Source organism: Protopterus annectens, chromosome 7.part0 (genome assembly GCF_019279795.1).
Source record: "Protopterus annectens isolate FY-2018-M chromosome 7.part0, PAN1.0, whole genome shotgun sequence".
NCBI classification, from domain to species: domain Eukaryota; kingdom Metazoa; phylum Chordata; order Ceratodontiformes; family Protopteridae; genus Protopterus; species Protopterus annectens.
Window position 1 is genome coordinate 1,252,035,357 of NC_056739.1, and position 22,920 is coordinate 1,252,058,276.

Sequence of the window (22,920 nt, forward strand, 5' to 3'; positions counted from 1 at the left end):
TTAACCTTTGTCACCCTCAAATTCATCTTCTTGAAAAAAAGAAATGTCCCTAATAACTCTCAAATAATTTCCACTACCCATTCCTTAAATTCCTGCCATTTTAACACTTAGTGAGAAAACACCGGTGTTTCATTTTTACTTCATTGCCTTGCATTTTTTCTTAGTTTTTATTAGTGCATTGTCTGAAATTGTTATTAGATGTTTGTTGAAGCTATCAATTATATATTCCCATGAGACATATTTCTGTCCAGTCTAGCCAGTTATTATATCTTGGAGAATACTATATAATTTCTGACCACGTTCCTACTACTGAATTCATATCTTTCATACCAAATATTTTCATAACTTTCTTCAGAAATCTGCCATCTTTTGCTGTATTTTCCCTTCTATGTCTCCCTGATTCTTCCTCGCTATTGCTAAGTGGATTGACCATAAAGACCATTTTAGACATGACTAAGTTAAAGAAGCAAGTAGGGATAGCCATGATAACATTAATATGTAAAATGTAGTCGTCATTCATTATTTCTAAGTACTTAAAATATTTATATATGGGTACAGAGTTAATCTAGTTATTGTAAGAAAAAAAAAAGTGTGAGTATACTAGTCTAATCAATAAAGCAAATTAATGTCTAGATTTAGATAGACTGAAAAAAATCAAAGTAGTCTACAGATAGAAAATACTGTTTAAGTTTAATATAATATAACATAGCGAAAGTTAATTACATTGCTGAGTTTCTCAGATATAGTAGACAAAATGGTTTATTTCTCTAAGTCTGCACAGATATATTTTTTATGTAGTAACAGCAATGACTAGAACAGAACTACAGCGGTAGCAATGAAAAGCAGACCAGTCCACATGGCAGCACAGGGTACTAATCAGCACAACATTAGGCACCTTAAGAGATTGGTGCATTCTTTCCACTCAGTTGAAGTCTTATTTGGTCATTACATCTATTAGCACCAGGAACTTTCCAAATCTGAACAGGCATAGAGTCCTAAATACAAGAAACTAGGGGTCTATGTCTGAACTATTTTCTGCATACGTTAGGACAACAGGATCTGGCTATTCTACTGCAATAGAGGGGTCTCTGATCTGTTTCAGGTGAAGTCTACATCCAAGTTCAAGCATAGCAGATACAGCAGGGGGCTGTATTATACTGTGGTATACTTAGTGCCATGCCTTTGCATTCCTTACCTTGCAACCCACCAGCTTTAACTCAAAGATACTGTACAATACTTTATCTGGTAATCCAGCTTCCATACCCATCACATTGGAATATGCCCTCTCTCAGTACATATAAATACATCAAAATGCTTATCCTAGCTTCTCTGTATGTTATTTCAAACCAATGAACACTCAGTGCAGTGGATTACATCACTAAAAAATCATCTGATGATCATGAAACATTTCATCACTGACTGGAAATTCCAGTTCCATTATTTTATTGTTAACACACAGTTAGTTGGACTGACCAAGCTAATTATGCTTCCTACCAGAGTAAATTAAACTTCTGGCAGAGAACCATTTTTATCTGGAACCTTGTTTTCCACACCTGACAATACTGCAATAGCAAATGTTGTCAGTTACCACCTGCTAAATTTGCTGTAGGACATCATGAAACGATCTGAAAAGTATATCACCATTCATCCAAGAATCACTGGAAACTGTGGAGTCTCATAGTAGTTTGGACTGGATTCCCTTGTTTCACTCTGTAAACTCTGCAGGCAAATATTTTATCTCTACCTTTCTGTCATTTCTCAACAACATAATTGCTGCAAGACAATTCTGGGTGATCCCCGGGTATTTACTTTGCGTTGTGCTAGAAAATGAAGCAAAACTGCTGAGATATGCTGTGATATAAATGGCATAAAAAAGAAACAAGGTAACATTACTGCCTCTATCAACATATTTAAAGAAGTCTGGAATTATAGCCAAGTAAAACTTGGAATAAAAAATCAAAGCCATATGTGATGCCCCAACACTGGCCCAGTAATAAAGAAGCCTCAGTCCTCACCACTAGCACCAGTGGGGTGTGTACATTGGGAGGATGACAAGTACACACACAGTAAAGTGCAATATCCCTTAAGAGCATACACAGACCACAATCAGTCCGGGGCTGGTTTCTCCCACTTTCTCCAGATCTCCAGTAAGACTCCCCACTGGCACAGCTATAAAGCTGAGATCTCAGCTGAGTGGCCAAGCCAAGACCTCCAGCACCCTCTCTGCCCAACCACTACTTCATGTCCCTGCCCAAGTAGCTGACACACACACTGTTTGAGGTTTGATTTATATACACACACACCTGGGAAATGCTGACACAAGTTTACTAGATATGCCCCCTTCTGCCCAGACTATAAAGTAGTTATCACTGCCACCAGCCACGTCCTTATCAGCTACTTTAAAACCCTTAACAAAGGCTGTCAAATCGTACTGTGCAATGTTACTATCAATACAAATGGTAGTTTGGCCAAGAGCAAGGCTATTAGGAGTGACCCACAGTGTCCCAAATAAATATGCAAGTACTCTCAGAACTTAAATATGTCTCACAATTATCAGCCACAATGAAAGTTTTAAATATATTTAATAATAAATAATAAAAGAACAAGAAAATGCTCAGTATATAATCAGTTATATCAGAGTTTAAAATCACAGGAAATATTTAAAACAACATTGCAGGACAGTCTCAAATAAATAAAACATCTAAGCTATACTTCACTATATTCCTGGCTGTATCTAAGAGAAATTACTGCACCTAGTTTACTTACTTACAGTGCAATCAGGCAGATGTGGTGAGTGGATTTCTTGTCAGGTCAAAGACAAAATACAAAATGCTGCCTCTCTCTCTCTCTCTCTCTCTCTCTCTCTCTCTCTCTCTCAGAGACTTCTTAAATTAATATCCCAAATATTACTGCTGGGATACTTGCAGAATGACATAATTTCTTGTCATCTGACTTCAGTTCTGAGGCTCAAAAACAACAGCATTTACCTGTGAAAATACATAAACAATGGCCCTTTTTAGATCTAAGGCAGATCCTGGAAGTCATAAAACAATAAAACTCTTTCACCTCTCAAGCCTAGTAATTATTTCTTTTTCAAGATAACACAGAGAGCTTCCTAGTATAGACATCCTGTCTCTGGCAGTCATAAAGTAATTTAAATTTTCAGCTATTTTCTGAAATTAACCTCCTGTGTTTCAGTTTCCATTGTTCAAATATATAAATCTAAACAGTTACAATAGTGTATATACATTTCTGTTCTAATTCAGCAGGGTACACTGTGGTCACACCTCCAAGTTCAGTACTTTACAAAATATCTCTTCAGCACATGTCTGTACAAACCATCTTATATGACATACAGTTCTAATACATTTGTAACACAAGCATGTGAATCATGCAGATATTCACAAGTGACATATAATTATTTACAAAATTCCAGATAGCTGGGCTAGTAGTTTCTTCCTTTTGTGACCCCATAAATGATGGAACATCTTTAATAAGAAGTCTAATTTAAAAAAAAAAAGATTGCGAAAGCATCCCTAGCTCAAAATCTGAAAAAAACAAAAAGTAACAGAGACACCAGCAATGAGGACTCAAAACCAGCTTATGCTATATACTAATTGCATGTACTTTACAGAACTCTGACATGTAATGTATCGGCCAGATATAACTATAAAATAGCTCTAAATGTATGTCACAACAGCCATGCAAAAGAGGCAACAAACTAATGAGGTGTTCATGGCTTTTCTGTGTTTATTAGATTTGTTGTTGATTTGAAATCACTTACTGATCATTGGAGTGAAAAGAGAAATTGCTTGAGACTGTTGTATGCTGTTCTGGAGAGGTTCTCCTTCCTAAAATGTCATGAGACTGTGGCATTGATATATATATAATATATATATATATATATATATATATATATATATATATATATATATATATATATGCAGATGTGGATGACTTGCCCTCCCCATGTGGGTCTGCAGGAGAAGTTGTCTCCCCATTAAAATCTTTTCAGTCTGATCTGTACCATTATACTTAATGCAGACATGTTTTCATCTGTTATTTTTCTGTCTTCACTTTCTGAACTTTCTTAGTTAAAGGAACATTCACTCTTCACCACCTTTGCCCTAATGCCCAGTTTCTGACATAGTACATGACATGCATCCCTTACAGATATGTCCAATTCTTAAAGCTACGAGCCACACTATGCTACTTTCCCTTTTATAACAAATTAAATATTTGTATAGACAGGAAAAGAGATAGCTTACTCAGACTTTTGAAAAATCTTCAACTAACTATGAACTAGCATGTCATGGCTAACACATTAAAACTAGATGAATTTCAACCGACCCAATTTATATGGTATACCTGATGCAGTTTTTGCTTTTTATTGCAGTTAGGCATTCTGTGTACAAATGTGTTGTCCACAAACATATGATGAAGGCATTTGCATTACATATACAAAATATGCAAAGTGAAAAATAAAATAATGTTGGAAACATGGAAGCCATTTCAATACACTAAAGTAAAATCATCACAGTAAGCATTTTCATCTTACAGTGAATAGGTTTATAAATTATTCTTCCATGTCTTGTTTTTAGAACATTAGATTACTGTTCTGCTGACTTTTCAAATAAAACTCTTTTTTTTAAGTCTTCAAGATAACTTTAGAATATTTGTAGCAGAGCCTTCAGCAGTGCAATGATCGGCAACTACATGAGTATTGTTGCAGTGAGAGGACAGTGCTATTATTGACTGCAAATCTTGCTCTATGCTCTTATCAAGAGTTTGTGGATTTTGTATCTTCATTCTGTTTCTTTTGTAAATTATCTTGAGCTTGATCCAAATAAAATCTTGATTCTTCTATTTGTCCAGTTACAATTGCTTCTGACTGATCTTTATTATTTTTTCTCAGAATCTGTATTCTTTGCTTATTTACTTTCTATAAATTACCAAATGCTTGGTGAGCCTGTTATAATATTTTTTCTGTATTTGCTGATTTACTGTTAATAGCTGCATTAGAACAATCTTACATTCTGGAAGTAGTAACAGCAGGCAATTTGTTTCTTGGTCTTCTAATCATGAGTAACTGTAGTGGTAGAAGGTTTATTCTTAGAAGTAGAGTATCACCATGTTCAAACACTTACAATAAAAAAGTCTAAACTATCTGTGTCACTATATTTACCCTTTATACCTCTATATTCAATGACAAGTAAAAGTATGAATTATCAGTGGTACTGCATTTGCTCTTCAGACTATTGACTGTTTATATCACCCTTTCTACCCAATTGTTGCTCTGGAGATATAGTGAGATACTTAAGATACGTTTAAATTCCCACCCTACTTTAAAACTTTTAAGTTCATAACAACTAAACTGAGGACCATTACCTGAAACTCCAGTATCTATAATTCCATACTAGCAAAAACACTGTTCAACACTTCAGTTACTCATTTAGTTTCTTTCATTTTAACTACCTCTTGGAGTTTAGATTAGTAGTCAAAACAAATGTAATACCAGTTATCCCCAAACTTGAAATAAGTCTGTTGCAAACATGTTTCAAGGCAACTCTTGTTTCATGGGAAAGTTGTTCAACTTTTGAATTCAGATTATGAAACTCTTAGCATATCTGTTGTTTCAGCACTATTTTCACTATTTCATCTGGCATTTCTAGCCAAAGGATAACATTTCAAGTTCTCTTTTCCACTTAATGAATAGCAGTTGGGTCAAACCACTTTGGCTGGCTTGATGAAAAGACTTTGAATGCAGATGATATCATATCAGTATGGATAATGTACTCCAGTGCCTAGATACAATGCTAATAACTGTTCAGACCATCCCTTTAGCTTCCTTGCTTAGTTACATCTCTCGGTTTTCTGCAGTAAATTTTTAACCTCTACCCATTTATCAACTGACTTTTATAATAGGCAGGGAACCCACAAAACTGCTGCATTTTCCTGCATAAGATTTTTTATAGACTCTGCTTAATAGTTGAGAAATATGCATTTACTTGCTTGGTTTGTATTGAACTGTCAAGTCATATGTTTTTTTTTTTAATTCGACAACATCCTTCAGAATCTAGAGGGTGCTTTGCCATATGGTTTCCTGAATATGCTGTGCAGTACTTTGTGATTCTTCTCTGGCCCAGTGGACTATCCCGGTAAACAAAAGGTAAACAAATAAATAGCACCGCACAGACATAACAGTAGCAGTTGAGAGGTATGCGTACGACTTCAGCGGGCACATCTCTTACATACCGACGTGAAAATAAGGCCTCTTACATCGTAACCACTCTAAACAGTAGAAAATACTGAACACCTGTACTTTTAGCTTTCGTCTTGTAGGACAACAAATACGCGCATGTTAACTTGCCGCTTACTCAAAGCGTAGTGCTAACATTACCTATTGGCAAAATCATATGCAAATAATGCTTATCTCATAATAACAGAAAAATACTTGCATGCAAACTCAGAAAAAATAATAGTTGTGAAATAAAAGAAAATGTACTACTATTTAAAAATGTAATATATTCTTTACAGATTGGAACAACATATAAGCCGGAAGAAAAGGCAAACTTTGTTCAGGATCTTGGGTCTTTTGACCTTCATTTTCAGCCTGACTCTTTTGCAAAGAAGTTAGAAGGTACAGCAAGGAAGCGATCGAAAGAAGACAAGTGTAGTGAAAATGCATTGCCATATTTACGCATTTACGTTTTTTTTTTTTCAAAACTGTTTTTTTTTTTTGGTAAAGTTCACAGCTTCATGGACAGAGATCAGTGCCTTTGGGAACCAAAGCAGTGTTGTTTCTGATTTCCACTGGGAATAAAAACAAGATTGGAAAGGTGAAGCAGGGTCACGAAGACAGGAAAGGGGTGTGTATAGTGACATCACACTGTGGGTGGTACTACCTGTCAAAACTCAGAGCGGGACGCTCTAGAAGCTGAAAATGTGAAATTTACAAAAATGATACAGAAACATCCAAGCAAAGTAGGATAGGTTAACTCTGTATAACTTAAGCTATCCATTACTGTAAAAAAAATAAAAAGTGTTCTGAAAGCTGCATCTTTGACACTCTCCCTTTAAAATTCATGCCTCTGCCATTTCAGCACATTATAATACTGAGCCACCCCTCTTCTCTCACCCCCTGCTAAAACAGTTCCTTAGAGGAGCCAAAAATTTAAGACCCCCAGGAGAGCCCCCACTCCAGCCTGGGACTTTAACTTTGTATTGGAAAAGCTTACCCCCCACCCCCCTTTGAGCCAGCTCCAACAGCAGAGTTGAAATTTCTTTCTTGGAAAACAGCCCTCCTTCTAGCCATCACTTCAGCAAGAAGAGTGTCTGAATTACAGGCCCTCATGGCAGTGGAAATCTTCATCATCTTCCATGCGGACAGGGTTAACCTCAGGACCATTTATGCCCAAGGTGGTGTCTAGTGTGGCCCTAAATCAGTCCATTCATTTGTCTACCTTTTTCCCTAATCCACAAAACAAAGGGGAACGAATACTGCATTCTGGACGTGCACAGACAACTTAGATTTTATTTGGACAGGACTAAGCCTCTCAGAAAATCTGAACAGCTGCTGGTTGGGTTTGCTGCAAGGGTAGAGGGGGAACGCCATTTCAAAGCAAACCATTTCCAAATGGATAGCCCATTGCATTCATTTCTGCTACAAGCACCATGGAAAACCTACCCTACAGGGGATAAGATCACATTCCACCAGGGCTGCATCTACCTCTGCAGCCTGTCTCAGAGGAGTCCCTACCAGGGACATCCTAGAAGCTGCTACCTGGAGCTCTATACATACCTTCACCAAGCATTACCACATGCCTATTTTTTCTAAATCCAGAGCTGGTTTTGCCACTGCAGTCTTGCAGTGTTTAATAGCTGGCCCTAATGCTCTCTAACTTACTTCTCACTTCCTTAGCTTTGGGAATCAACCCAAATGTGATGACTGCAACAGTGAAACACGAAGAACATAGTACAGTTCTCTACACTTACCATAAATGTAGATGTTCGAGTGTATTCACTGTTGCAGTCCTGATTACCCTCCCTCCAGCCCCCTGACTTCTATTGGCTCTGCCTTTCCTTCTTGTTTGGTGTGTTTGCTTTTTTGATGGTGGTGTACCATAACATATAATTGCTTCTCATTGTGGGGGCACCTGACACCTGCGGCAAGAAAAACTGATGTAATGACGTTGGCTGCATGTTTTATACCCCTGCCGACTTGACGTCATGGAAGAAGAGAGAGCATCTGATGTAGGAATCCGAAGACTCTGGTATTCAGGCCGGCTGAGGGCTACCTGCAGGCAGATAACCCAAATGTGATGACTGCAACGGTGAATACTCTCTTAACATCTACATTTATGGTAAGTGTACAAAACTGTACTTTCTCCTTCAGCAACATTACCATCACCCCAATTGTCCAGCCCTTCGCACCATAACGTTGTCTTGCATGGTCATGCCGTTTCTAGTGCTGTCTAAATCCCAAAAAATCTTGGAATGAGTGGTCTATTTTTTCTTTCAGAATACCTATTCTCAGTCTGGGTTGCAAACCAAGACCTGAATTTCTTCATTCTACTTTCCCATGTGCTGTGTTGCTTGTCAAAATTCTTTGATACTGTCCTATTAATCTGTAATAGTTTATTTTACAATTTTCTCTAAATTTTGGGTCAGGCAAGCCCTTGTGCCCTTAACTTCGTTAAAGGTCTGCAAGAACTTCTTACAAGGTACCTTTCAGCAAATTGTACCTTGGTCCTCCACACCGTGGGATGTTTTTCAGTTTGAAGTTGTTGCCCCCTCCAACACGCACACACTCTTGAGAACATTATTTTTAGCTGCTAGTACTTCTGCCAAAAGTATTTCAAAGCTTCAGGCTCCCCTTTTTCTCTGCCCGTACCCCCCTCATCTAATCTAATCTACAAGGAAAACATTGCTCATGTTCTTCGTGTTTCACTGTTGCAGTCATTACATTTCCAAAATTCAAGATGCTGACTCTTTGCCTAGCATAGGTAGTAATTGGTGAAGATGCCTGGTTGGCAACTGTAGATTTAAAAGAAGCTTACCTGCATATCCCAATCAGGGAATCTTGCAGAAGATACCTATGCTTCAAAGCAGGCTACTTGCATGATCAGTTATCTGCACTGCCCTTTGGCTTGTCTACTGCACCCAGGGTTTTCACAAAGTGCCTGGCTCCAGTAATTGCATTTTGCAGGCAAAGAAATATTCAAATATATCCATACCTGGACGATTGTCTAATTCAGGCAAAAAACCAGGCCACACTTCTAAATCATCTGGCGTTTGTAAAAAGGGTTCTAACTTGTCTGGGGTACACCATAAATGAAAAGAAATCACAACTGGTACCCTCTCAACAGATTACATTCCTGGGTGCAAGCTTGAATACAACTGCCCAGATGGCTTTCCTCACGCCGGAAAAACAAATTCATTTGGTAACTTACTTCAAACAAATGGCCACAAAAACCCTGCTATCTGCAAGACAAATACTGCAAGTCTTGGGGTTCATGGCCTCCTGCATTCTTCTAATTCCATATGCCAGACCACATATGAGGAAACTTCAGTGGTACTTAAAGTCTATGAAGTCAACATTGTCACAGCCTGGAAACAATGATTCCTATCATACCTTGCCTACGCCTGGAGTTCCTATGGTGGGCAGAAGCCTGCCACCAAAACAAGGGACTGCCATTCACACTACCCCCTGCCGCCCAAACCCTAACTACAGATGCATCCGACTATGCATGGGGGGGCTCAACTGGCAGGGAAGTGCATTCAGGACAAATGGAACCCAAATCAAATGCACCTACATATCAATCAAAAAGAAATGTTAGCTGCACAGAATGCTCTGACAGCCTTCAAGGACTACATTCTTCCAGGACAGCTAATGGTAAAGACGGACAACACCACAGTTATGTGGTACATAAACAAGCAGGGGGGTACACATTCCTACCCCCTCTGCAGACTAGCCATGGCATTGTGGAACACTGACTTGAGCTACCAAGTGCACCTACAAGCTCAATTCCTGCCAGGAAAATTGAATACACTGGCAGACTGACCAAGCAGAAATCTCATGGACCCACACGAGTGAAAACTGGAACCATGGATTTTCAACATGTTGGCAAGCAAATGGGGGAGCCCAGACATAGATCTATTTGTCTCCCCTGAGAACTACCAGTTGGACAAATTCTGCACAAGGACTCCCCACAAAAAAGCCTGGAGAGTGGATGCTCTTTCAGCTGGATTTTCACCATGTTGACAAGCAAATGGGGGATCCCAAACATAGATCTATTTGTCTCCCCCCGAACTACCAGTTGGACAAATTTTGCACAAGGACTCCCCACAAAAAAGCCTGGAAAGTGGATGGTCCGTGTTTCAGCTGGAGAAACCTATTTGTCTATGCCTTCCCCTTTGCCTCTGCTCTCCAGTCCTACTAAAAGTCAAAACAGGACAAACCAAGAATGATCTTGATTACTCCAGACTGGCCACGCCAACACTGGTACCCACTCCTGCACAGTATGTCACAAATATCTCCATGGCACCTGCCTTAGACACCTTCCCTGCTGTCTCAGCTGGAGAACCAAATTCTGCACACTCAGCTCCCAACATTGAACCTTGCAGCTTGGCTGATCACTTAAATTCACCTTTAGCATCCCTCAGCAAACCTGTGATGGATGTCATCTTGGAGCTGAGAAGACCTAGTACTAGAAAATCTTATGCTGACAAATGGAAAAGATTTTGTGCCTGGAACCAATCTTTAGGGATGAGCACAGCAGTGCCCAATTTACCTCAGATTTTGCAATACTTAACTGAGCTGCTTCAAAAGGGTCTGTCTTTTTCCTCTATTAAAATCCACACTTCAGCTATTTCAGCTCACTATAACACAGAACCACCCCTCTTTTCTCATCCCCTGCTCAAGAAGTATCTCAGAGGGGCAAAGAACTTGAGACCACCCAGGAGAGCCCCTACCACTGCCTGGGACCTTAACTTTGTTTTGGAGAAGCTCACTCTACCTCCTTTCGAGCCAGCTGCTACTGCAGACTTAAAATTTCTTTCTTGGAAAACGGCCTTCCTCTTAGCAATCACTTCAGCTAGAAGGATATCTGAATTACAGGCCCTTATGGCAGTGGAGCCTTTCATCATCTTTCATGCAGACAGGGTATCTCTGAGGACCAATCCATCCTTCATGCCCAAGGTGGTTTCCAGTGTGGCTCTTAATCAGTCCATTCATTTGCCAACCTTCTATCCCAATCCACAGAACAAAGGGGAACGGATTCTGCATTCCTTGGACGTGCACAGACAACTTAGATTCTACTTGGACAGAACTAAATTTCGAAGAAAATCTGAACAATTGCTAGTAGCATTTGCTGCTGGAACAGAGAGGAAGGCTATTTCAAAAAAAACATTTCTAAATGGATAAGCCATTGCATTCATTTCTGCTACAAGCACCATGGAAAACTTATCCCCCAGGGGATCAGATCTCATTCCACCAGGGCTGCATCTACTTCCGCAGCCTTTCTCAGAGGTGTTCCTACCCAGGGATATTCTAGAAGCTGCTATCTGGAGTTCTGTACATACTTTCACCAAGCGTTATTTACCAATTTTCTCTAAATCCAGAGCTGGCTTTGCCACTGCTGTCTTGCAGGGCCTTATTGCTGGTCCTAATGCTGTATAAATTCCTCCTCCCAACTATAGCTTTGGGAATCTACCCAAATGTAATGACTGCAACAGTGAAACACAAAGAACATAGTACAGTTGTGTACACTTACCATAAATGTAGATGTTCGAGTTTATTCACTGTTGCAGTCCTGGTTACCCTCCCTGAAGTAATTGAAGAGTCAGCATCCTGAATTTTGGAAATGTAATGACTGCAACAGTGAATACACTCGAACATCTACATTTACGGTAAGTGTACACCACTGTACTTTCTACTCCATCCTTAATGCCCAAGATGGCTACAAAAACGTCAGTCAAGCTGTCCGTGTTCTTCCCAGTCTACACAGATCAGTTTAGGTGCCTCTTTCATGGTATGGATGTCATATTATGTGGATAGAACTGGTTTCCAGTTTTGTTTCTTTACCCAAGGCACATCTGGGTAGGAAACTTGCAAAACAGATCTATTGCAGATGTTTGGCTAACTTTATTTCCTTTTGCTGTAATCTACACATATTGGAAGGCTCTACAGAAATCACCAAAGGCCCATTCTGTAGGAACATCCATGATCTCTACAGCATTTTCATTTAATGCCACTTTGGATGATGTCTTGCAGAGACATTGTGGTCATTTTTGAATACCTTTGCAAGGCCATTCAAGCAGGATATAATTTTCAGATCTGGGTCTTTCTTTGAAGTCGCTGTTTGCTAAGATATGTTCCACTGAGTGGCCACACAGGAGGATTAGGTACTTTTGTCTCAAGGGTTACCAAAGTTAAGACTTCTTATCCGATACAAATGTTACAGGTAATTATCATAAAAGTAGATCAGTAAACTGGGGAAGTGTACATCTAGTAACAGACCTTCCCTGTAGCCTATTGCCTGTCTAAGCTCTTCTTTTGCCTTCCTTTTCTGGGGTACCTTTCCTCAGCTTTTTTACTAACTGCAAAAAGTGATTTTGAGGTGCAGCCCGTAGATAATTTGCCATGTGGTTCTCATAGCTGTGGCTTAAATACAAATGGTTGCAGAAGGTTGTGATCTGATGTAAATTGTCATTCTGTCCTCAACAAATGTTTGGATCCCATCCATCAGATCTGACTTAGCTAATGTTACAGTTCGCAGCCACCAGGTCTCTATCTTCTCCTTTGCCTGCATTGCAATTACCTCAGATCTCATTTGCCGCTTCTAGCCAACAGACGTGGTCTACCAGTTTCTCTTGAGCTGTATTGGATAAGCAAAATGTTTTCTTCATATTTCCTCTTATTGAATAGTTTTTTTTCATTGGCTTTCCCTTTTAATGTTGGTCTTTACTATTTGTGGTTTAGGATCTCTATTGTGTTCTCCCTTGCCCTTATGACTTTGTCGAATTTCCAACATACCATTGTTGGTATTTCATTGCCTCCCCTTCTCTACTGTCCATAGAGTGTTGTAAATCTTTCTTCTGCGTTTTTTTTTTTCTTTTTTTCAGTCCCCTTTGTACTTGGTACTGCTAGATACTGTTGTTAGTATCTCCCTTTTCTGATTGCCTAGTTGTAGTTCTTCATACCATTAGTGGCATCTCTCTACTTTCTTCTTCTATCCTGTTTAAAAAAAAAAAAAAAAAGTTACTATTTTGAATTATCTTAACAATTTTGGTGTTTTGTATGATGAGTGACAAACCTGCAGGTTTCAAGAAATGTTCCAAATGTGGACATAAGTTGTCTATCTCGGATGCACACTCGCTTTGTATGTACTGCTTGGGTCCATGACACTTACAGGAAGATTGCTCGATTTGCAACTGATTTAATCTGCAAGCTTTAACTGAACATAAAAATTGATATTAAAAGCTTTATCCCTTCCTTTTTTGGAGAAGCCTCTCCAAAGTTGAAGCCTTCCACCTCATTAAAATCTTCCTTGGACTCTTCACAGAAAAGGAGTGCTAAACATCCAGTCTCGACCCTGGATCGGAAAAAGATGAAAATTTCTGATCAGCCTGCTCCTTCGGATCCTACAACTTCTAAAGTGACTATTCCAATTCCGGCACAATCCAAGTTGGATCAGTAAGTCTTCAGATCAGACATAGCCTTCAGAGAACTCTGTATTGCCCTCATACTAGATATTCTCTGTCGGTTGGCCCCAGTACCTGACAAGCTTCTGTCACCTGTTTTTGTAGAGACCAGCACCCCCTTCCATTTACTGTAATCATTATTCCAGAAGTCTCACAGAAGATGATGTGGAGAAGAGTGGTAAGGATGATCCTCTTTGCACAGGGGCAGATTGGTCTTCCCTCTGCGCCTAGCTCTGTGGGTCAGGTTGCCCAACTTTCACCACACCACCCCTGCAAGCTCCTCTTCTGGTACTATCTGTTGTCTTTGAGCTTCCAGGATCTCAGTCCAGATCAGTCAGACTCTTATCAGAGGAACTTCTCTGGGACCTCCAATCTTTTTGGATCAGGAGAGCTCTCAGGGCCGAAGCCTGTCTGTTGCATCTGGGTTGCAGCATTCTACGCCAAAGTTTTTAGAGCCATCTCTGTTCCTCGGCACTTGACAATTTAGTTCTGGTTTCCTCCTCGGTGGTGGTGCCAATGGATTGGAGAGAGGGGATGATTCGGAAACCTGGTTTCTCAGATAAGAGCCTCTTGTCTGGCTCCTTTTGAGTTCTGCCTTCGGGACTGCAAAGAGTGTTTGTTTGGCAGTCTGAGTGTGCCTTGGCAGTCCTGACTAAACCCTTCCCTCTTGGATCCTACCTATTCCACCATGATACCCTAGCACCTGGAGCTTCAGCAGCTCTCTCCACAGGGGACATTTTGTACTAAATCCACAGGTGCCCTCTGAGGGAATTTTGATTTCCTGTTTCAAGACTGCTCCAGAACATCCTACTGAGGAGGTGCCCAGGAAAAGGATGTGCAAGAGGAAGCATTTAAACTCCCCACAGGAGTACATTACTGAAGATACGGAGTTCTACTAAGGCGAAGGGTCCCCATGGTCACCTTCTGAAGATGCTCCCTTCGAAGAAGTATTAGAAATCCTGAAGCAGAGAGGTGGCTGGACATCCTCCAATGCTACGGCAGAGGAATCCATTTTCCTAGAGGCTTTTGGTACAGGACCCTCTACTTCCTGGGTGACTCCGCCTGCTGATGAGCTCTTAGACATGATCTCTAGATAGGCATGGAAGGAGTCTTGAATCCATAGAACCCATACCTTGGGGACGGGACAGGAAAATGGCACCACCAGCAGACAATATAGGGGGAAAATGAATTCCAGTTGATGCTGTGGTTGTTTCGGCAGCCATAAAGTTGGAACTAGCCAACGAGGGTTCCATTGTCAGTCCCCCAACGAGGAATCGCAGGCAGTGGACAGACTGGGGGGAAGTGTGATTCAGTAACCTTTTGTCTTGCGGTTGCTGAACTGTGTGGCACATTTTTAGACTTCAGAGAGATTTGATCAAAGAATTATCACATACTGTCTCAGGAACCATATCTGCAGAGGTTAAGGATTCAGTAACTTCTCAGTTGGCAACCCTACAGGCTATATCCAATAGTTCCATGAGGTTGATTTCCAGCATAGCGGAAGGAGCCTCAACAGCTGCAGGTTCAGGCATTTCCATGAGAAGGCATGCCTAGATGCGCTTGTTTGATTTTGTGGAGCCATTTAAGTCCAGTTTAGTCAATGCTTCCTTTGATGGAGCTAACCTTTTTTGCCCTAAAGTGAAAGAAATGCTGTCCAGGTGTGAGAAAGATGGTAAAACCTTGTCTGCCATGGGCATACCCGAGATCCTTCTGTAGGAATCAGTGGAGTGGCCCAAAAATGTGGTTCAAAAAAATCCCAAGGTTCATTCCATGACACATGGAGGAAGTGCCCCCCAAGACAGAGGGGAGAACTCGAATGGACATGGTTGCCGAGGTGGCCCACTGAACCAGGGTTCACAAGAATCTTTCTTTGGTAAACCTTACCAGCGCTCCTGAATGGTGGCCCGACTGTCCACCTGTGGAGAGACGCTGTGGAAGATTGTCCCTACACTGGAGATCCTGGCTAGAATTAACAAAAACTTGGGTGGAAAGGATTATAATCAGATATTATAATATTAACATTTTCTCTTCCACCTCCAATTCCCAGAAAAATCCCCAATGTTCCACCCACTCGGTGAATCCAGCAGCAATTCAGATTCGAAAGCTGCTGGAAAGAGTTCTAAGAGGTCCCACCAGACAGTGTCTGGAATTTACTCAAGGTTATTTTTAGTACCAAAAAAGGACAAGACTCATAAATCTAAACAAATCTATTCAATGAACCAAGTTCTGGATGGTTATGGTTCAGTCCATTCTCCCCTTTTTGGGCAAGGATGACTTGATGTGCTCGATAGATCTTCTGGATGCCTACTATCACATAAAGATGAACAGGCGATTCAGAAAGTACCAAAACTTCTGTCTGGGACCTAGTCATTAGCAATTCAGAATACTGCCCCTTGGACTCACCACAGCCCCCAGGGTGTTTACCAAATGCATAGCAGTAGTAGCCGCAGCATACCTCAGAGAGCAGGGATTTCAGCTGTTTCCCGACTTGAACGACTGTCGCATACCGCTCTGACCAGGCATCAACTCGTACAATCAAAAGATCAGGTTCTCCACACCTGTGCTGTCCTAGGAATAACCATAGGCTACAACAATTCACAGTTTCAACCAACTCAGACATTGGAATTTATTAGAGCACTGCTCAACACAGACTGCCATTGCTTCCCTTCTACCACACTGAATTCTAACTATAAGATGACAGGTCTAGAAAGTTGTAGACAGTTCATCAGTCTCGGCCTGCACAGTCCTCCAAACTCTTAAGCCTCATGGCTACAGCAATAACCTTAGTTCTGTTGGCCAGCTTTTGCATCCAGATCCAACAGTGGATGTTGGCTACTTAGTGGTCGGTCTTGGATCAATGCCATATCATAAATCAAAATTACCAACACTTGCAGAAGAGATCTCTTTTGGTGGATTCAGTCTGATCAACTGCTCCATGGCCGTTCATTCATTCTCCAACAGCACAAGGCCATAGTGACCACAGATGCTTCCCAGATAGGGTGGGGGAGGGCATTGTCTGGGGAGGACAGTCTTGGGTACTTGATCCTCCAAAAGAGGCCAATTTGTATATAAATGTCCCAGAGATGAGGGCAGGGCTCTTGGTGTGAGCATTTCAAGATGTTCTTCCATCTGGGACTACTGCAGTTCAAACGAGTAACATGTCAATTGTCTGGTACATCGAAAACAGGGAGGAGCTAGATCTTACTCATTGTGTTGAGAAGTGCTCAGGGTGTGGCAGTGGGTGATCTCTTCAGACCACTTTCTTTTAGCGATGCACATTCTGAGGAGATCCAGCATGATTGCGGACAAACTGAGCAGGTGCATACTACTACCACATGAGTAGTCCCTCGACGAGAAAGTGGCGGATGAGATTTTCCATCATTGAGGACAGCCATGCTGCGATCTTTTTGCCTCTGCCCTAAACAAGTGCAACAACTACTTTGCCCCGATTCCCCCGTGGGGGATAGTCACTGAGGGATGCTGTACTTCACAGTTTACCTCCTGGTCTCCTTTATGCATTCCCACCAACCCCATTGATTCCAAAATTTCAGCAGAAAGCTGCCAGGTTGAAGAGCACAGTGATCCTCATTGCTTCCTAGTGGCTTTCCCTTCTGTAGCCTCTCCTGGTTCAACCACCATGGAACCTGGAACTGACTCTGGATCTCCTGTCTAACCCGATGGACATGTCACACCCAGCTATAACAAAATCAAGCTTGACTTCTCCACTTCCCTTAGTAGCCAGACAATCTATGCTCTCATCAACTGTCTGACATATAATCCTGTCTTTCCATAAACCCTCAACAAGGAAAATGTATTCAAGTAAATGGAAAAGGTTTGCCATTTTGGGCTCCGCAATGTAAACTTGACTCCTTTTTCAGCCTCTCTTTATCACATCTTAGTTCTCCTTGCTCACCCTTTTCAAAAAGGTGCTAGTACCTCAACCATTGGGGTTCAGTTAGCAGCAATGTCAAATTTATCATACAGGGTTGAATGGTGCACCCATAGCTTCTCACAGATTGAGCTAGGCTTTCTTAAAAGGGACAGTCCTTCTAAAGCCTCATTTTAAAGACCCTGTATCTCCATGGGACCTAAATTTGATGCTGCAATGTCATGTCAAACACAACCTCACTTTGGCTTCATGTGACCTTAAATCTCTCTCATGGAAGACTGTTTTCTTGGTTGCCATCACTTCCGCAAGAAGAATTTTGGAGATCCAAAAGCACCATCTTCTAAACCTCCTTACTTGGTTTTTCACAAAGATAGTGACCTTGCGTACCAACCCGTCCTTTCTTCCATAGGTGGTGTCAGAAACCAACATAAACAGTACTATCAATTTGCCAGTATTTTTCACTAAATTTGCAAAAAAAAAAAAGGAGAAAAGACTGGATGTTCATTGACAATTGTGATTCTATCTGCATAGAACAGAAAAAAACAGAAAAACAGACCATTTGTTTCCTTCTCTGGACCAACGTTTGGAAAATCGATTTATAAAGTTATTCTATCAAAGTGGTTAACATTGCATCCCCTTTGTAATAAATTAGGCATTTCCTTTGCACACCTTTTGCAGCAGATAGCGTTGTTGCCTCACAGCAGGAGGTTCTCCTGTTCAATTCTTTGCTGGAGTGCCTTCTGTGCGGAGTCTGCATGTCCTCCCTGTGGTCGATTTGAGTTTTAAAGACATGAAGCAGGTGTGTATTTGTGCGTGTGCCTTCTGTGAAGGTTGGGTGCCGAGCTGGCAACTCAACACTGTAAAAACTCCACTGCTAATCAGTCTGAGAACTCCACTGTGGCGACCCCTAACAGGAGAAGCTGAAAGACATTGCTCTTACACACCCATTGAAAAGCTGAGACATTGCTCTTACACACCCATTGAAAATGCACTCCACTAGATCTCTGGCTAATTCTACAGTTTTGGATGACATTTGTGCAGCAGCAACTTGGGCAACTCCTCATACCTTTATCACCCATTACAAATTGGATCAGGTCTCCAGGTAGGGCATCATTTGGATGTTCATCGTGTTTCACTGTTGCAGTCATGACTGTAGGGTTCTCCCCTGCTGGCAGGCAGCCCTCGGTTGGCCAGAATCCCAAAGTCTGGGTCAGGTGTCGACTGTTCAGCCATGCTCCCTGACGTCAGAGCGCCAGGAGTATAAAGCTGACAGCCGACGCCATCTTCTCCAGTCTTTCTTGCCGTGCGGTGATAGCAGTTCGCAAGTGCCGGTCGGTTGACTCCTGACTAATTTTTCAATATACTTAGGTCCGAAGACTTTCTTCTCCATTCAAAGCTAAGTACCCCGTTGGGAAAACTTTTTTCTTGCTCCACTCCGATGTCAGAAAAAGTTAATAATTGTATTTCATGTGGGAAGCAAATACCTCATAAGGATTTTCATTCTTACTGTATTCCTTGCTTAGGCCCTGACCACGACATAGCTAGTTGTCGGTTTTGTGCTAGATTCAATCAACGTACAATTAAGCGAAGGTACGATTTTGCTTTTCATTACTTCGGTAGGCGCTTTAACTACAAAATGTCGTCTAATACGGTTCCGGTTACCGGAGTTCACAAACGTCGCAAGGATAAAGACAGGCCTCCGAGGTCCAAATCTGATGATAGCGCATATGCGGAGCCAGCTTCAGGTTCGGCCGTCGTCAGTGAGGCGCTTTTGCAGCCCCTGTCGTCGGCCATTTCAGAACCGCCGGCCGAAACGGACTCTCATGAGGAGCCAACCAGGCCTTTAAATATCTCTGTTGTAGGACCTTCGGACAATGCTCCTTCGGATGGGTCTGGAGCCGCTGTGCAAGTACCGGCTTCCGAAGGGGTTTTCAGGCCTACTCAACTTCTAGTAAAGGCAAAGCCAAAGACAAAGGCAAAGACTCCTTCTAAATCAGACTTCAACACAGGCCTCTTCTGAACCAGCTCCCAAGTCACAGAAACAGTTACTCAAGATGGCGGAGGATTTACTTACTATGATTAGGGGTTCTCATCCCCCTCCAGACAAAAGGCCAAGGCAGGATGTTTATTATGATTCCTCTGATCAGGCTTCTGTTTCCTCAGTTTCTTCTTCTGATCAGGAATATTCTTTTCTTCCTTATGAGGATTCTGATGCAGAAGAATCCATTCCTTCAGCTTCTCCTCCTGAGGATTTTTCTTTTGGGGAAACTTTGCATGAAATGAGGGAACATTTCCACTGGGAGGGACAAAGAAAAGACTGAGGGATTTTCTTCTTCTTCCCCAACATAGACCCCTCCTGTTTTGGATATTGTGGATGATGCCTTTTCGGAGGCTAACTTAACCCCTGACTCTTTTCCTCCTGCTCCTGTTAAGCCTGATAGATATTACAGGGTTCCTGATTCTCATCAGTTTTTATTCAAGAACCCTACTGCTGACCCTGAAACCATTTCTCAGGGTACTAAGGGAGTTAAGGCCGCTTCTGCCAAAAATCCCATTCCTGCTGAAAAGGATTCTCGAGCCTTGGAAAGATGGGGAAAAAAGGTGTACACTTCTGCTAATTTGTCCATTAGGGCTTTAAACTGTCAGTTTCATATGCTTAAATATCAGCAATTTCTCTTGTCTGTCTTAAAACAAAAAGTTACTTCCATTTCTGCCTGTGCAGATAAGGAATTACATGACTTATTGCATGCCACTGAACAGGTTGGGAAGCATGGTTTACACTGTGGATTTGATGCCTTGGAGGCTTCTTGTAGGGCTGCGGCCTCTGGCACAGTCATTAGAAGACATGCATGGCTAAAAGAACAAAATTTACCTGAACAAGTTAAAGCTAAATTATTGGATGCTCCTGTTCAGCATAATGTTTTGTTTGGATCTAAAGCTGAAGAGGTGATTAAAAAGATGGAGGATAAGGCGAAATCCATGCAAACAGTTAAAGATTTCCTACAAGTACAGCCTCCTAGATTTAGCAGGAATTGGCCTTCAAAAAACTGGTCCTTTCCCTCTTCAGACAGGCCTCAGAGGGGTAGATATAGACGCTCTAGAGGGAGGCCTCAAACATAAGCTGCTTATAGACCAAGACAGTGGACTGCTTCTACCCCTAGGGGAGGAGAGGACAGGTCACAATCTCAAAGGAAACAAACTCAGACTCCCTCTGTTGGGCTACAGGAACGTCTTGCCTGGAAGCCCCTCCCGGAGGAAAACTCTCTTTTTATCAAAATTGGACTCCTTTCCAAGACAAATGGGTTTTGGATGTGATTTTAAGAGGTTACAAATTCCATTTTCATACCTTGCCAAGGCCAAGCGGATGGCCAGACCTTCCAAAACATCAATGGACGGAGGCCTTATACCAGGTGGAAGCTCTTTTGGCTATGAATGCCATAGAACTGGTTCCTCTTTCAGAGATGGGAAAAGGGTTTTACTCGAGGCTCTTTCTAGTCCCAAGGAAGCAAAACTCATGGAGACCCATTCTGGATCTGTCGGTCTTGAACACCTTTCTAGAGATTCCAAAATTCAAGATGCTTACTCTACAGCAGCTACTTCCAATGCTGTCCAAAGATGCATGGATGATGACTTTGGATTTAAAGGAGGCATATTTACACATTCCCATCAGGCAGGAGGCATATTTACACATTCCCATCAGGCAGGATCGCAGAAAATACCTCAGGTTCAAGGCCGGATTGAGGCACTTTCAATTCTCTGCGCTGCCCTTTGGATTGTCTACTGCGCCCAGGGTCTTCACCAAATGCCTGGCTCCAGTAGTAGCTTACTGCAGACTCATCTGGACGATTGTCTAATTCAGGCAGACAGCAAGAATGTCTTACTCCAGCATCTAGAATTTGTACAGAACCTCCTCAAGTTCCTGGGATTCTCTGTAAACATAAAGTCAAACTTGACACCATCACAACAGATAACTTTTCTGGGTGCACTTCTAAACACTACAACCCAGATGGCATTTCTGACATCCGAAAAACAATTACAGCTGGCTTCAACTTTCAAAACCTTGGCAACTCTAACCCAACTATCTACAAGGAAATTCCTGCAGGCTTTGGCTTACATGGCCTCCTGCATCCTTCTCGTACCATATGCAAGACTACACATGAGGAAAATACAGTGGTACCTAAAAAGTGTATGGTCTCAGCATTGCCACAGTTTGGACATACTGATCCCCCGTCCTTCCTTGCCTTCAAAAGGAATTTCTTTGGTGGTCCAGGGCATGTGCTCTAATCAATGGGAAACCCTTCCGTCTGCCTCCTGCCACTCAGATTCTAACCACGGACGCCTCGGATTATGCTTGGGGAGCCCATTTTCAGGGCAATTGTCTGCAGGACCTTTGGACAAAGGATCAGAAGCACCTGCATATCAACTTAAAGGAAATAGCCGTTCAGAAAGCTCTATTGGCCTTCAGGAATCTCATATAACCAGGACAACTACTAATACGGACGGACAACACCACAGTTATGTGGTACATAAACAAGCAAGGGGTATCTCATTCCTACCCCCTTTGCAGACTAGCCATGGATTTAAGGAACACAGCTCTAGCTTGCAATCTGGATCTTCAAGCTCAGTTTCTACCAGGGAAACAAAACTTCCTGGCAGACAGTTTGAGCAGAAACCTTTCGGATCCACACGAGTGGATGCTGGACACCAAAATATTCAGGATGATAACAGCAGTATGGGGATGTTCTCACATAGACCTCTTTGCATCCCATCTAAATAATCAGCTACAGAATTTTTGCACCAGGACTTTCCACAGAGAAGCTTGGAAAGTGGATGCCCTGTCATTCAGTTGGAGGAACCTCTCGGGATATGCCTTTCCGCCTCTTCCTCTTCTTCCACGAGTTTTATTGAAAATAAAACAGGACAAGCCCAAGATGATAATTTTGCTGGCTCCAAATTGGCCTAGGCAGTTTTGGTATCCAACTCTAAAAAAAAAACTATGCCTGGAGCCCCCTTGGGTTTTACCTCAGTCTCCGAACCTTCTGTCCCAACATCAGGGTCAGGTTCTACACTCTCATGTCAGAACTCTCAGCCTGGCGGCCTGGTTAATCCAGGACCTTTGATTTCTTCTTTCCTACCCAAGCGGGTTATGGATGTCATTTTAGAAGCCAGACGTCCTAGCACTAGAAAATCTTATGCAGGAAAATGGAAAAGATTTTGTTCCTGGATGCAGGCTCAGGATTCTGATCCTCTTCTTCCTAACCTTACTTTAATTTTACTTTACTTGACCGATCTCTTACATAAGGGTCTCTCTTTCTCTTCCATTAAGA

General features: G+C 41.7%; 1 protein-coding gene across 2 annotated transcripts in view; it reads left to right on the forward strand.

Annotated features, from left to right (window-relative positions):
- Nucleotides 1-22,920, forward strand: part of TIPIN (TIMELESS interacting protein) — a 759,992-nt gene that overhangs the window by 730,302 nt on the left and 6,770 nt on the right. The window lies entirely within an intron of this gene.